The sequence below is a fragment of the Symphalangus syndactylus genome, chromosome 1 (genome assembly GCF_028878055.3).
Source record: "Symphalangus syndactylus isolate Jambi chromosome 1, NHGRI_mSymSyn1-v2.1_pri, whole genome shotgun sequence".
Lineage (NCBI taxonomy): Eukaryota > Metazoa > Chordata > Mammalia > Primates > Hylobatidae > Symphalangus > Symphalangus syndactylus.
The window spans coordinates 71,443,567-71,459,014 of NC_072423.2; the positions used below are offsets into that span (position 1 = coordinate 71,443,567).

At 42.4% G+C, this 15,448-nt stretch overlaps 1 protein-coding gene and 1 long non-coding RNA gene across 12 annotated transcripts in view; one reads left to right on the top strand and one right to left on the bottom strand.

Annotated features, from left to right (window-relative positions):
- EPB41L3 (erythrocyte membrane protein band 4.1 like 3) overlaps positions 1–15,448 on the bottom strand; it is a 239,969-nt gene that overhangs the window by 103,356 nt on the left and 121,165 nt on the right. The window lies entirely within an intron of this gene.
- The window catches only part of LOC129460177 (uncharacterized), a 255,643-nt gene continuing 244,226 nt past the window's right edge, over positions 4,032–15,448 (top strand). Inside the window, exon 1 of the long non-coding RNA XR_010116593.1 lies at positions 4,032–4,044. This is a non-coding gene — a long non-coding RNA (uncharacterized lncRNA). The remainder of the gene's footprint in view (positions 4,045–15,448) is intronic.

Here is a 15,448-nt window from a genome sequence, read left to right on the forward strand (position 1 = left end):
TCCAGAGGCTCATGCTGGGATTGGGACAGCATTTCCCTCCCTATGCCTAACTCCAATCCACCTCACTCTTGGCAATATCACCTCCTAAGCTGTGTTTAAAGAAACAGTAGAAGAGGCTGGGTGCAGTGGCTTACGCCTGTAATCCCAACACTTTGGGAGGCCAAGTCGGGTGGATCCTCTGAGGTCAGGAGTTCAAGACCAGCCTGGTCAACATGGCGAAACCCCATCTCTACTAAAAAGTACAAAAATTAGCTGTGTATGCGGTTGGCACCTGTAACCCCACCTAGTCGGGAGGCTGAGGCAGGAGAATCGCTTGAACGGGGGAGGCAGAGGTTGCAGTGAGCTGAGATGATGCCATTGCACTCCAGCCTGGGTGACAAGAGTGAAACTCCATCCCCCCCACCCCCCAAAAAAAAGAAACAGTAAAAGAAAGAATGGAAAAAGTTCTAGGCAGAGGATTCCAATTAAGCAAAAGCAGAATAGCATGGAAGATCGCATGCACTTACTTGCATGAGGTTACATGGTCTGCTGTAGCAGGAAGGAAGGGGTGCATGAGTGATGACAGGTGAGGAAAAGGGACTGATAGCGAGCCGGACACAGGCAGGTCCTGCAAGGCCGCCTGACCCTTGCTAAGGAGACATCATCTTGTTACTCAGGGATCATCTGACAGGCATGGGAACCTCAGAAAGCATAACTGGGCTTCTCCATTGTTTCAGCTCAAAGCTAGGCCAAACTCAGAGACCACACAGGCCCTGAAGGGGCAGCGGGGACGAGTTACTCCTCAAAGTACAAAATGGTAAAATTCAGGACTGGTCATTATTAAATATCTTCAAAAAGTTGACAATAAAGGGTTGAGATTCAAGGACAATTCTGATGGTTTGTGAAAAACAAGCTTTTTGGCCATGCTAAGTTCAAATCTTGAAGGCCAATACACCAGCTCCTGTGGAGCTGACTGACTTTTTAAGATTATGTAAGAAGCAGAAAGTCAGGATTTTTATGAAGACATAATTCAAAAATTAATTTCACAATGGCCACTGTAAATCTGCAAAGGGTTACCAAGATTCATCAATATGGAGACAAAGATTTCATAACAGCATTGCACATTTACAAATCAGTATTGGAAACTTAAAAAAAAAAAAAAAAAAAAACAACTAAATGAAACAATAGTAAGGCCACAGGCCACAGTCCCCTGCTTCAAGGAATGCATATTCAGACAGGTTACCTCAAGAAGCAAGCCAAGCACCATGCCCAGGGTGTGAGAACACAGCCCAGAGAGGGGTCTTTAACCAAGTCTGTGGGGACAGAAAGGATTTTCACAGGAAAGAACACTTTTCTGATTAAAAAAAAAAAAAATCACTAACTTTCAGTCTCCAGACAACTAGTTTTAAACTTTAGACACAAACATCACAGGCTACGTCAGAAAGAAAGAAGGGAAATCAGGAATAAATAAGAGCACAGGGAGGTACTGTGACGGGGCAGGAAAAGTGGGTTCCGGGCCCAACTCTGCCATATGCTCTGTGACCTCAACAGAACGTGGCTTCCCTTTCTGTTCTAAAATTCCAAAATTCTAGGATTCCTGAGAACCAAAGATAGTGTTATATTCACAGCAAGAAATCTAAAGAAATGTTGCTAAGTGAAGACAGATACTACCTGATCCTACTGACAAGGCCCAAGGACATAAAGCTCTGAGCGCAGGCAGCTGCCAGCCCTCTAGCAAGCACCCACCTCTCCCACCACTGTGTGGGTCAGGCTGAAGGCTTCATTAACTATTTGAGTCTATAAAGGTTTTATTTAGTTCACTGAAGCAATAGTTTACCCAGATAACCTGAAAAAGTTGAAAAGAACACTTAATAGATTGGGAAAATCTGGTTTATCTGCAATAAGCTTTTAGCTTTTAAGTTCAAAAATGTTTAGATCTTCTATGTGTGAGCAGAAAAATCAACAATGATAGTTTAGAATATATATATATATAGATATGGTGACTATGGAAGCATCCACCTTACCACTATATGTTCATATTTCCAAATCCAACTGGTACCAAATACCAGCGCATAAATTTGTCTATGCTTCTGAAACACCAAGAATTTTTGGTTGATCCCACATGTACCCATTTTAATAAGCAAAGGAAGCAGCTGATGCCCCTGCTCGAGGAAGGGGACCTACGTTAGCAGAGAACTTTAACAGAGTTCAGTGACAGTATTAATAGGAGAGGCAGGGTTCCCCTGGGGGCAAAACTACTTGCAAATTAAGTCTATTGAGGCAGTGGCAGAAGAACCAATTCAAATTCTGTTCTAGGATCTCTGCACTGTGAATACTCTGTCAAAAGCAAGGAAGTTCCCAGACTAGGATTCCCGAACTTCAGAGGTTCAGAAAAGGAGGCCTGATGATCTGAGAGTTTGTTTTGCTATTTTAAAGGAAAGTGTACATTCAGCAGTGACATGGCAGTATACACTGACAAGGCTTTTTTGCTTTATGTTGGAAACTTATCAATTAACTTAGAAATACTGGCTACATCATTGCTTTATTCATTAATACATTCCTTTAACAAACATTTCCTGAACAGCTGATTTGAGGCCTAGGGATACATCAGATAAAGATGAACAAGGTCTCTGCTCTAGTGGAGCCTACATTCTAACTGGAGGAGGAAAAGAAATAAAAAGTGTCAGAGATAGATGTTGTTAAATAACCCACATAAAGGAAATAGCTGGCTGCTCTAGACTGGATGGTTAGGGAAGGCTTCTCCAAGAAGGAAAAATTTAACCAGTGTTGAAATATCAAGAAGAATCTGCCATATTCAGATATGCACAGTGGCGATAAAGCCTGTGAGGAAGATGATTGCCCAGGCTTGGGCAAGGAATGAAAAGAAGGCCAGGGTAGCTGGAATGCATGGGGTGTGAGGAAGAGGAGTACAAGATAAGGTAGATGTGAGGAGGGGTCAGATCCCATGGGTTTGCAGAGCTGGATTTTATTTTAAATGCAGTGGAGCATTCTGAGGTGAGGAATGATAGGGTCTTATGGATGCTTTTAAAAGGTCATTCTGGCTTCTGAGTGCAGGTGCAAGTAGGAGCAGGGGAACCAGTGACTAGGGGATGACAACAGTCCAGGTGAGGGAAAATGCCAGGACAAGGTAGTAGGTGAGGGAATGAAGGCAGGTGGTGCCTGTCCAGCACCCATCAGAAGCTCTCACTGCAGCTTTGGTGAGAGATGAGAAATGTACCAAGCTGGTAGGACAAAGCTCCCACAAATGTTAGGTCTCTTAAAACACAGGGATCCCTAGTGGCAAAAATATTGTTTCCAGTAGGCCCTAAGGCAGGGAGACTACCAACAAACAAGTGTCAAGTTTCAACAATTATACTTCTAGGCTGGACGCTCCATCACCTTTAACACCGGAAATCATTCGTGAACCCGATATCATCAGCAATACTTCTAAAAATCATCCAGTTCAGGTGAAAAGTAATGCCTGCCTTCATTTATAATGGATATATTCCTGTGGTTTAAGTGACAGCTCCAGTCTTCCAAAAAAGCAAATTTAAAACAGATTAACATGAAGAAGTTTGGCCTCTTGAGTAAAGAATGTGCTTCTAGACTTCACCTGAGAACCCAACTAATGGATAAATGACATCTGCACTTACACATTTGTTTCGACATAATCTGGCAGACAATTTTAGTCTCCATGAAATTTTAACATGACTATCACTGATGCCGTCATTATCAGAAACTTGCTATTAAAGTTTCTATGTGGTCTATACAAGAATTCTGTTAGTGCTATTAGTCTACACGTGAATCCTGCCTTGCCCTGGGTTGGACTTAGAACCACCTCACTAAGCACAGGGCAGTGTTTCCCACAACATACTTACACTTTTTCACTTGACAAGCATTTTCACATATTGTTCTAAACACAGCAGAAATACTTGTTCCCAAGATACAAAACTGCTAAAAAAATTTTTTTCCAGGAGGTAACACAAATATTTCAATTGAGCTTCCGGATAGCTGCGCTTATAGCAGTTCATTAGTGTTCCCTATCATTAAAATGGAGTTCAGACGGTGGGCGCGGTGGCTCACGCCTGTAATCCCAGCACTTTGGGAGGCCAAGGCGGGTGGATCACCTGAGGTAAGAAGTTCAAGACTAGCCTGGCCAACGTGGTGAAACCCCGTCTCTATTAAAAATACAAATATCACCTGGGCGTGGTCACGGGCACCTGTAATCCCAGCTACTTGGGAAGCTGAGTAATGAGAATCACTTGAACCTGGGAGGTAGAGGTTGCAGTGAGCCAAGATAGCGCCACTGAACTCCTGCCTGGGTGACAAGAGTGAGACTCCATCTCAACAAAAAAAAAAAAAGAAATGGACTTCAGAATTGATGACATCATTTCCCTTAGCAAAAACACCCTCACAACAGCATCCTTGAGGTTTTAAGCAAAAAAATCAAATCAAAGTGGACATTTTAGAGCATCAACGATATACATAAGAGCAAAAGTATTCAGCCCTTATGTTAAACTGAATCCTGGAAAGAGTGAGCAAATAAACTAAATATAGCAACTATTTTCTCCATTTTCTGTTAACCATAAATCACCCTTTGTGAAGAAGAAACTGCCATTGTGCCCTCAATGTGCGAGGCATAATTTAAATACTGCATATTTGCTTCTTAACTAAACTTTAAACAAATCTGATCATATCCTCCCTAATGGTTCCCTAAAAGGAAAGTTGTGTGTCTAAAATGCACAGGATCTTCATGAGTTTGACAGAAATAATTCTCTATAAGCCAAGTGTAATGGTGTGATTACTTTTTAGTTAAACAGGGATGACGCCTGAGAACATAAAGGAAGCTAGCCACTCGGAAGACACAGGTGGGGATGTTAAGCACCTCCCTCCTGCTCTCTACATGCTCAGCTCACCCCAACAGGACAAGGGTTCAGCCAGGTTAGTGAACAACTCGCCTAAGTCATAGGATAAGGAGCACAGCATCAAGAATTAAATCTGAGTTCTGCCTCCAATAACAGAGCTGTTTTTCCCACACAAGTCATGTACATTGGTATGAGGTAAAACCTACTCTTAACCTCCTATTCCTCTTTCAGAACTGGGCAATTTATCAAAGGTATTGCTTTATGGGATCATCTACAACTGCATGTTGCCAATATGCCATCTTATCCTTTTACTCACTCTAAGTCAAATATTAATCAATTCAAATTTTTGTAAAATTATACTTTGTTTTGGCCGGGTGCGGTGGCTCACACCTGTAATCCCAGCACTTTGAGAGGCCAATGCAGGTGGATCACGAGGTCAGGAGATCAAGACCATCCTGGCTAACACAGTGAAACCTTATCTCTACTAAAAAAAATACAAAAAAAAATTAGCCGGGTGTTGTGGCGGGTGCCTGTAGTCCCAGCTACTTGGGAGGCTGAGGCAGGACAATGGCGTGAACCTGGGAGGCAGAGCTTGCAGTGAGCCCAGATTGCGCCACTGCACTCCAGCCTGAGCGACACAGCAAGACTCTGTCTCAAAAAAAAAAAAAAAAAAACTTTGTTTTAAAGACTATTTTCCCTACTACATACTTACTATGTATATATATATACCATATATATATATATATATGGTATATATATATATATATATGGCATTACAACACTAGTGTCTTCCTTTGTTAAAAAACATTAATCTAGTGTGAATCTTTAAGATCCTGTCATTCTGTCACAGGTTGACATTTATTCCTGGGAAATAAAAAATAAATGCCCACTGTTGTTTCTAGAGAAAACATGAATGGCACTGAGTCTGCTTTTCAAGGCTCAACAACTCATAACTTTCTACTATGGCGGCTTTAAGCTTTAAAACAGACTGATCCTACATTTTAATCAGTTACAATTCTGAAGCTATTATTAGTGGGAAACCTCAAATTGATAAGAAGTCAGTATCTTTCAAGATATAAATGTCCAACCCTGTTTAAAATTTCCAAGCATTCCTTTGCTTAAATCAAAAGAGGAGAGAGAAAAAGGTAGCATATTTTCTCTATATTCTTTGCCAATTCTATTCAGAGAAGAACTTATTAGCAAAAAGATATCTTTGGCACCTTAATTCAGGAGCATATTTTTCTATTACCCAACATCTGACTCTGCATCTGTGAGAAAAGAGGTGTGAACCACAGAGAGTGAATAAATTAAAACAGAGTCAGACTCTTTGTACAGTCATCCACCACCAAATAAGAGCTCTCCAACTCCTTCTGAAATCAGTCTCTCTTTCACAGAACTACTAATTTTAAAAATAGGGAAAAGGTTATGGCAAAAAATTCCAACTTTATGCCTTAGTGAGGGGGCAATATACCCTTTGCTATCTGGGGATATTTGGCCAAGAATCCACGATTCAGGTTTCGCTTTGTAGGTGCCAGTACCACAGGGTGAAGGACAGAGAGAACAACAAAAATGGCTGTCTCAAAATGACCTGGGCACAAATAATCCGTGCTTCTAATTCCCTGTCTGTCCAGGAGAATTTTACATACAAATAGACCCTAAACAAATAATGAATGAATGAACAGTCTGTGTTTCTGCATCTCATGAATGTAACAGTACAGTACAGTACTTATTTCTAGGAGCCCTGTAAATTCAAATGAACAGCAGAACAAGGAGCTGCCCTGGACATTTTCTGTAACTGCACACATGTCTCAAGGCTTTTATCTCTGTGGTTAGCTCCTAATGGTAAGCTTCATGCAGGTCCCCAAAACTAGTCACTGTAAGGACGTGTGGTGAGAACAAGAAAGAAAACAAAGGAGGGGGAGTAGGACCTTTTAGGGACCCAGGAAGGCAAGCTGCCTGTAAATATTTGTATCTTGCCTTTTAAAGGAGTCCCAGGCGGTGAGTACTAAAGACTCACACAGCATGAATAATGTTTGATCAAATCAATAAAGAAATATGATAAAAAGCCAATTCTATTGCTACAGAAAAGAAAGAAAATACATAGAAAAATTCCAGGTATTCTATTATTGTTTCTATTTAATACTTATAAAATCATACCAAGTAACCATTATCAGCAGACTGGGGGTCTTTAATATTTAAATGAATGAATGACTGAATGTATCAGCTTCATTTAACCTAAATGTGTCCTAAGTCACAAGTCTACAAATGATATCTTGGGAAATGGGATCTAATTCAATCTGACCCCTAAAGCCCCTTGGCTGTTTTATGGTATACTGCACTAAACAGAAATGAACACCAATTAACAGCTTTCAACTCTCCCTCACACAGAATATGCTAAATTTGATCAGTTACCCACTCCTTTCGATCTCAACATTTTCTAGGCCATTTCTGTAGCCCAAAGCCAAATTAATGGAATTTGGTTTTCCCCACAGTTCTATATCATTGGCTTTGTTGCCCCACAATTAATTAACTAAGTGTTCACAATAGAATTTATCACAATTCTTACAGAGGGAGGAAATGGAGGACTCTTCTGGCATTCTTAGAGAGTCTGACAGACTGTTGGCTTTTTTTTTCATCCTTCAATACAAATGTGAGGCCAAGTGTTTAATTATTCTGTTTTTACTGTAATGCATCCACTTTTATCTCTTCACCAGCAATGGATTGAGACTATAAAGAATGTTTTTTCAAAGGTCTCCCTGGCACACAAATGAGTCGCCTGAAAGCAGCGCCTCATCAAGTTCTCTGAAGGTGCTGATAAGAGGATTCCTTACTCCAGGGCTGTTCACTGTGGGCCTGTAGCACTGAAAGGGCTCCCCATTTATGCCTCAAATACTCTGTTATGAAAGCCTTAAGAGACAGCTGGCTCAGCCACCATCTTCCCTCCTGCCTCCTGCCTCTGAGGTGGCTCAGCAGATAAAAGGACCGCCCTGTGGTTGGGGCTGCCTTCTGATATTCTGACTACGGGAGTTGAACGTCCCACACAATGGACAAAAATGACAGAACAGCTACAGGTGTGATGTTCCATTTTAAATTCTTTGTCTCCAATGGGCAACTAAGCCAATAAATAGCTCTTTCAATTTTTGAATCTACAAATTTCCAGTTCAAAGGAGATTAACTCAGAAATAAATTAGGAAAAAAAAAAAACCTGAAAGGCTGAAATGCAGTTCATCTTTTAAAAATTTTTATAGGTTCTTTGTGTCTAGGTATTTTTCTAAGGTGTAATTAGAGCAAACCCTGCTTCACTTCATATATTGATAATTTTTTAAATTACGGTAGTTTTCACAATGAAATTAGTTTTAAATCCTTTAGCTCGTCTATTTAAAATCAACACAAAGTAAATCTAAGTGGAAGCTTTATATGTGGTTAAGTAAAGAAGCCACACTGATTCCTTATTTTAAACTCTTCTGTTCAGAGGGTTCCTCAAACATGCATGGAACTAGGTCCAGAAGAAGAGACGCTGAAAAGGAGGGGTGCTGCTCGAAGTGAAACAGAGACTGAGAAGAGTGGACAACATTGGTCCCAACACATTTTCCTAGGGAGCTCTGTCTGTCCTGGAAAGTGTCACAAGTTTGGGGCTAGATGAGAGCTTCCTGGGCCCCCACTTGAGTTTCTGACCTAAAGTAGGAAAAAATGAGGATACAGAGGAAGACAAATCAAACTATTCCCTGAGAGAGGGAGGCAGTTCTTTTGGAGGGAAGAGGTGAGCCACCATCAGACGCCAGACAGCTGGAGAGGGTAGCACTAGCTACTAACCCTGGCGAGGCTGCAGATCAAGCCCACGGTTTTCCACATCGAGACCCACCATGAAAAGAGAGACTTAAGTGTTAAGTCAAAATGTCAAAGAGTCATCATCTCTGGATGGCTGACTCACTTTTTTAGATTTTCTACAAAAGTACTATTTTTATGATTAGAAGAAGTCAAACCAAGAAAGTATTTCTTCTTAGAGATGAATAGTAGTCAAAGTTATATTTATTACTTTTTAAAAAATACTCTTTCGGCTAGGTGGCCATTCTGCTGTCTTAGTTTTTATGGAAAAAGTTAATTATAATATAATTTAATACATCTGAAATACACCTAACTATTCATCCTACATTAATGTAACTGGATGCCACTATTCAGCAAATGGAGCAAATTAGTGAAGATTTAAGGTTTGCAGAGGATGAAACTCAGACAACTTGGAGCAGGAGCATCTGGAGTGCCCGAAAAAAAACATGTTCTTAAGTGCAGGTGTACAGAATCTCCAGAGCACACACGCCTGGGTTCCACGCCCACCAATTCAAACAGTGTCTCTGATGGAAGGCTCCAGGCACAGGTAATTTTTAAAAGCTACTGTAGGATTCTAAAATGCAGCCTGGAATGAGAGTGGTAAGATTGCATTATCTGCACTTTTAATAAGCACACAGGTGATTCTTCCACAAACTAAAGTTTGCCAACCACTGGCCCCTCTCCACCTCAAAGCTACTGAATAGCTGCATTTGAAGACAGAAATGACAAGTAGAAAACAAAAGACCATTGGCCCTAGTCAAGGCTATCAATTCGTGCATATTTTGATTACTATGACAAAGTTGGTACAGCAATCTTAATGCTTTCTGCGTTTCATAGATGGATACGCCATTTTGTTTTTCTGGTTTATTTGGAAGGTATATGCTGACTACACTCTTGAATTTTAAGATCTTTAATAAGATGCAGTACTCATTTCAAGCTATATTTCACAATGGAGATATTTTTCCATCTCAGTCATGCTCAATCTCTCCTGAGAAGAATATTAGGTAATCATATGTGGTAAGGATATTCTCCACCTATATTAGTAATGATTATTGCTGAAAACATCTTATTTCCTCTTCTTTCCAAAGAAGTGCCTCCCTTTAATTGGAATAGGCTTGCCATTGAGAATAGGAGAGAAAGAGAGAGAAGCCTGCACAGGAAAGGGGGAACAACAGAACTTTGCTAATAATAATTCCCAGCTACCTTCAGTTTCAGCCTTAGTGACAACTCCAATCTGGACACCTATCCAGACCTTACCCAGGACTTTCAGTTCAACTCCACAAAAACTTGCTGAACACTCACGCTGAGTTGGGGTCTTGGTCATCTAACAGATTTTTTTAAAAAATTTTTTTTCCCCAGGTAATTTCTAGAACCTAAGAAATTTTATTTTAGATCAAATCTCTTATATACTCAATCCTGAATGTCAAGAAAATCTATCCAATCATCTTCTCATAATATCTTCACTGTATTCTTTTCTTTTCACCCAGACAGCCCTGTTGAGCTTTTCAGAGTCACACAGGAGTGGGACCAGCAGTGAGTCCAAAGGGATTTCAAGAGCCATTCACCAAATTCAGTCTATGATATACTTTAGCACAACTAGTGACTAGGAACCCAGCATTTTTACAGCTTGAGAAACACTGGTTGGAAAAAGAGTATAAAAGAATAGGGCCGCAGATGAGCATCTGCTCTATTGTTTTCTACTGGCATTCCTCTCCAGCTGGGTCCTGGCAACTGTGGAATCGACAAGCTATTTCTTTCTAAGAAATGAAGTATTTTCAGTTGTCCCCCATCACTGACTTCTCCTCCTTTACAACAGTAAAGGCAACCACAGGTGTCCTCAGCTATTCCTGATTCCCAAGCCTCATCTTCATCCTCACCACACGAGCTTCAACAGTCATGAATGACCCAATGACCTGCAGTGCTCCAGGTGCTGAGTGAGCTTCTAAGTCTCCAATGCCCTTGAACGTGCTGTGCTGCTTCTGTGTTTAGAAGCCCCCAGCCCACCCATTTTCCCAAGCACTCCTTAACCCTACACTTCAAAGCTCGCTCCAACACCATCTTCACTCAGCAGTCTTGCCCAAGTTCCCTCTGCCCCATGAAATGGTCTCCTCCATCCACTGCAGGCATATGTATCCCTATGACCATGCATCTGCCATTCTGCCACCAGACCTAAGAGTCTTAAGGACAAGTGCGGGATTTTCTTTTCTGTTGACTAAAAGTCTACATCAAACCTATGATGTCCAAAAATGAACACTTGAAGTTTCTCCCCAAACCAGGGCATCCCTGAGTCTTCCGGAACAGTCAATCAATCCATCCTCCCAGAGTCTGAAGCCAAAGAAAATACAAACCAACAAAAACATCAAGAAGTAACTTTTCCTCATGCACCACATGATCCTTCAGCAAATCCTGTGGCTCTACCTTCAGAATATCTCCAGAATGTGATCGTCTCATCATCTCCACACTTTCGCCTCTGCCCCTCCTCACCAGACCTCCACCTAAAACCCTGCCTCCCCAAACCTACATCTCCTCCTCTGCCCTCCACACCTTCACCTCTTACCCTACCCCCACACCTTCACCTCCACCCCTTCCCTCCACACCTTCACCTCCACCCCCACCCTCCACACCTTCACCTCTGTCCCTACCCTCCACACCTTCAGTTCTTACCCTCCCTACCATATCTTCACCTCCATTCCTACCCTCCACACCTTCACCTCCACCCCTACCCTCCACACCTTCACCTCCACCCCTACCCTCCACACCTTCACCTCCACCCCTACCCGCCACACCTTCAGCTCTTACCCTCCCCACCATACCTTCACCTCCAGCCCTTCTCTCCACACCTTCAATCCTCCACCCCTACCCTCACCTTCACCTCCACCCCTACCTTCCACACCTTCACCTCCACCCCTACCCTCCACACCTTCACCTCCACCCTTTCCCTCCACACCTTCACCTCCACCCCTACCCTCCACACTTTCACCTCCACCCCTACCCTCCACACCTTCACCTCCACCCTTTCCCTCCACACCTTCACCTCCACCCCTACCCTCCACACCTTCCCCTCCACCCCTTCCCTCCACACCTTCACCTCCACCCCTACCCTCCACACCTTCCCCTCCACCCCTTCCCTCCACACCTTCACCTCCACCCCTACCCTCCACACCTTCACCTCCACCCCTACCCTCCACACCTTCACCTCCACCCCTACCCTCCACACCTTCACCTCCACCCTTTCCCTCCACACCTTCACCTCCACCCCTACCCTCCACACTTTCACCTCCACCCCTTCCCTCCACACCTTCACCTCCACCCCTACCCTCCACCCCTTCCCCTCCACCCCTTCCCTCCACACCTTCACCTCCACCCCTTCCCTCCACATCTTCACCTCCATCCCTACCCTCCACACCTTCATCTCTTACCCTCCCCACCATACCTTCATCTCCACCCCTTCTCTCCATACCTTCACTTCCAACACTACCAGCCATAACTTCACCTCCACCCCTCCCTGCCACACCCTCACCTCTGCCCCAGCCTACCCCGCCACATTACTTCCACCACTAGCCATCACGCCTTCTCCTCGCCTACCACCTCACCATCCAGTAACTGCTTGCCCAGTTACTCCAGTGTATCTCCCAACTAGTCTCCCTACCTCTGCACTCTCTGTACTGTGTTTTTCACACAACAGCCAGGTTGATCCTTTTACAATATAAATAAAAACATGTCACGTCTTGGCTCAAAATCCTCCAATGACTCTGCATTTCCCTTAGAGTAAGCTCCACTGTTTGGATATGCTGGCCTGAAAGAGCGCTACTCCAACACCCTCATCATCTACTTCTGTTCCCTTCTCAGCGTCCTCCCCACCACTCCTCCCACCCGAGGCTTCTACATTTGCTATTCTTGCCTGGAACATATGTCTTCCTTGGCTTATTCACCCACTGTGTTCACGTCTTTGCTTAGATTCTCCTTCTCAGCGAAGCCTTCCCTGTCTACCCCTCCTGGCTGTCCCCCTTTCCTGACCCCGTTTCTCCCTAATACCCATCACTAGTCCAATACACTACCTACTTCAGCTGCTTACTTTGGTTTTTACTGTCTCCTCCCATCAGAGGCTCTAAGTCCCAGGAAGTGGGGGATTTTTATTTGTCATATCCCCTCTGTTGTATCCCCGGCGTCTAGAATAGTGCGTGGCATGTAGTGGGTGCTCAAGGAGTATCTGCTGAATGTATGAACTCAGCTTTGGGATTCCAGGCCCTTAAATCCTAAGTGTCAGGCACTTAGCAGGTCCTCGTTAGATTATGTTTGCTGAATGAGGGCACCCAACTGCTATATCCTTAAAAAGATAGTTTTAAGTTGTGCTTTGTATTATAGGTAATTTCTGGGCAAAATGACACTATAATAAACAAACTTACTGAAATTATTAGAATCATTTTTTGTAAGGGACAGTCCAACCTAGTGAAAAGCACATAGTCACTGATGTCAGACAGACATGGGCTAGAATTCTAGCCCTACTACCTATTAAGTGTGCATGTAAAATGAAACAGGCAAACATGTCTTTATTATTCAGAGAAGCACTTTGGAGAATGACCCATCTATCCTAAATCCTGACGCTGATGTTCCTTATTTTATCTTCCTTATTAATGAGGCTCTGCTATAGGCAGACTACTGCTTGTCTTAAAACTAAAGAGAACACATTAAAACACACACACACACACACACACACACAGCAACCAATCCATATTTAAAACACGGATGTTATATCCAGGAAGCATAATATAAACTACCTAGTTTATAATTAGCAGTAAGCAACTTGATATGAGCCTTGTCTTTTTCAAAGAGGATTAACAAAATCCAAAAACACATTATTTAAGATATTCAGACATTAATAAATGCCATTAATCACCGTTGCCAATTGTTATCAGTCACCAATCTCCTACAAAGTGATGACATCTAACAGATTATGTTCAGAGTTAACTGTGTCCCTTACCAACTGTGTGAATTTGAGTAAGTTACGTAAACTCTCTAAAAATCAATTTGTTTCAGTTGAGAAATGTAGATAACATACCTAATCTTATCATTGTTGACTACATAGCATTAATATAGTACAACACACATTGGAGGCATTCAATAAATGGGCCATCATTTTTAAACCAGTAGAGCTATTCCTTTTGTTACTCTCTCCTGGTTAGAATTTATTCCAGTATTAAAAAAGGAAAATGAACAGCTTGTTAAAATCAAATGATGATTTGGACCAAGTTCCTTAAAATTTATGAAATATTACCTCCTCCTTTAGAGCTTTCTAGGCCTTAAGATCACAAGTGCTAATAAAATCATAATGAATAAACCAAATTAAGAAACAGGTTGAACTCTCTCCTTGCCACTCTGTCAGAAAAATAACAGTAGCATCTATCACTTTTGTGCACTTGTCATTTCCAGTAACGTGCTTACATGAACTCCACTGAAAATCTGAGCTTGGGAGATAATTACTTACCCCAGGACTTTCTCAGGAGGGAGATAAGGGACAAGGAGTTCAGACAAAGGTTATGGGGGACAGTGATGCCCTTGGTTAGCCAGAAAGACAATGAAAATAAATTTTCTGGGCATCAAGGAACTACAAGTATAAAATAATAAATACCAGAGAAACTTCTTATCTGATACTATAAATACTTTGTCTTCTTCGTTTAGCTTCTAAAAGGCATGATAAAACAATAACAAAAAATCTTCTTTACTTTCCAAGCTGTGTTTTCCCCTGGTGATGGGGACAAACGGGAATGATTTACTATTAGTATAATTTTTTTTTTTTTTTTTTTTTTTTTTTTTTTGAGACGGAGTCTCGCTTGTCGCCCAGGCTGGAGTGCAGTGGTGCAATCTCGGCTCACTGCAAGCCGGAGCTCCCGGGTTCATGTCATTCTCCTGCCTCAGCCTCTCTGAGTAGCTGGGACTACAGGCGACCGCCACCACACCTGGCTAATTTTTTTTTTTTGTATTTTTAGTAGAGACGGGGTTTCACCGTGGTCTGGATCTCCTGACCTCGTGATCCGCCCGCCTCGGCCTCCCAAAGTGCTGGGATTACAAGCGTGAGCCACCGCGCCCGGCCTATTAGTATAATTTTTATATTAATACTGTCCAACCCAAAAGAAGACATACTTTCCACTGAACTATCTCTGCTTAATGCCAAAACTTTTGCAAAGTATTCCTTTCCTATTTTCCAAACACATTTACTCATTCCTTATCACCATGTATCTGCTTCTTATGTATAAGAATCTAGTAAGAGGCTGGGCGCGGTGGTTCACGCCTGTAATTCCAGGGCTTTGGGAGGCCGAGGCGGGTGGATCACGAGGTCAGGAGATCGAGACCATCCTGACCAACATGGCGAAACCCCGTCTCTACTAAAAATACAAAAAATTAGCCAGGCATGGGGGCAGGTATCTGCAATCCCAGCTACTCAGGAGGCTGAGGCAGGAGAATAGCTTGAACCTGGGAGGTGGAGGTTGCAGTGAGCCGAGATGGCACCACTGCACTCCAGCCTGTGCAAGAGAGTGAGACTCCATCTCAAAAAAAAAAAAAAAAAAAATACCAGCTATTTGATGTGTCCATTACTTAAGTCTGGTAGCAACACCCAGGCCAGTTAAGCACAGATCATACATAAACATTTTAAAAGGCAGCAAACTCTGCTTAATTGTGAGAACAAAGACAATTTTTAGAGATTTCTAATCAATGCCATCTGCCTGGGAGTGCTGAGCAGTCTCTCATGGAAGTGTTACAAGACCAGTGCAGCAGAGGCC